The sequence below is a fragment of the Nanorana parkeri genome, unplaced genomic scaffold, assembly GCF_000935625.1.
Source record: "Nanorana parkeri isolate BGI_ZX_2015 unplaced genomic scaffold, ASM93562v1 scaffold471, whole genome shotgun sequence".
Lineage (NCBI taxonomy): Eukaryota > Metazoa > Chordata > Amphibia > Anura > Dicroglossidae > Nanorana > Nanorana parkeri.
This window is the reverse complement of record NW_017306739.1, coordinates 150,355-151,212: the sequence shown is the minus strand read 5'-3', so window position 1 is coordinate 151,212 and position 858 is coordinate 150,355. Positions and strand designations below refer to the sequence as shown.

General features: G+C 40.2%; 1 protein-coding gene across 1 annotated transcript in view; it reads right to left on the bottom strand.

Annotated features, from left to right (window-relative positions):
* The window catches only part of MOCOS (molybdenum cofactor sulfurase), a 314,243-nt gene that overhangs the window by 268,797 nt on the left and 44,588 nt on the right, over positions 1 to 858 (bottom strand). The window lies entirely within an intron of this gene.

The following is an 858-nucleotide window of genomic DNA, read 5'->3' as shown; positions in this document are numbered from 1 at the left end:
ATGGGAGCAACGTGAGTGTGTAATTCCAACCAGAAGGGTTGTATTTAGGGGCACAACCACCAGATATGTAAAATAGTGACCTGGGCCTTTTGGCATTTCCAGCAAGTGTCAGGTATATCTTGGAAAACATGGTGGAGTCCCACTAAAGTATCATACCAGCTGGAACGGATTTTGTAGTTTGTTTGTTGATAGTTAAGATTAATGGATCCTTTAAGGATGAGATTTTTTCTGTGTTCAGTCTCATCATTGTTTGGCCAGTTCAATGGGAATGGGAATAGGGTAAGTCTTTCTGGAAAAGGGACTGTAAAAAAGAGGAGGATATTTCAGAGTTTCATTGAATAAGCAGTTGTTTGGAAAGGTATAGGGGGAAGATTGGAGTAAGGGGTCAAGTAAATAGATGTAGACCCCTTGCATAAATAAAGAGTACACTGCGAGGTTGGGATCTGGTCACCAATCCTTCAAGAGGGCTTTAGGTTTCTTTGCAATTATTCTTGGGATGGGGGGAAAGGGGGGTCTGGGTTCATTCTTAGTGGTGTTAAGGGTCCAAAAAGACTAAAAGTGGCAAGCCTACTATATATACTGTAAAAGGGCCATTATGTTAGTGCATATAATTGGGTGTGAGACGAAGATAGAAGGGAGGAAGTGTGTCCTACTCCAAGGAGTAAATATTCTCCAAACTCTCCTCTTCCCTGCTGCTCTGTTGAGAGCAGACCTAGGAAGAAAGTCTGAAAGATATAAATGAAATATACTACAAACTATTATGTTTCCCTTTAAAATGTAAGTTCACTTTAGAAAATAAACCGGTCCCTCACTTCACATGACCTACTTATCACTTGCAAAATTCCTAATTGACATTAC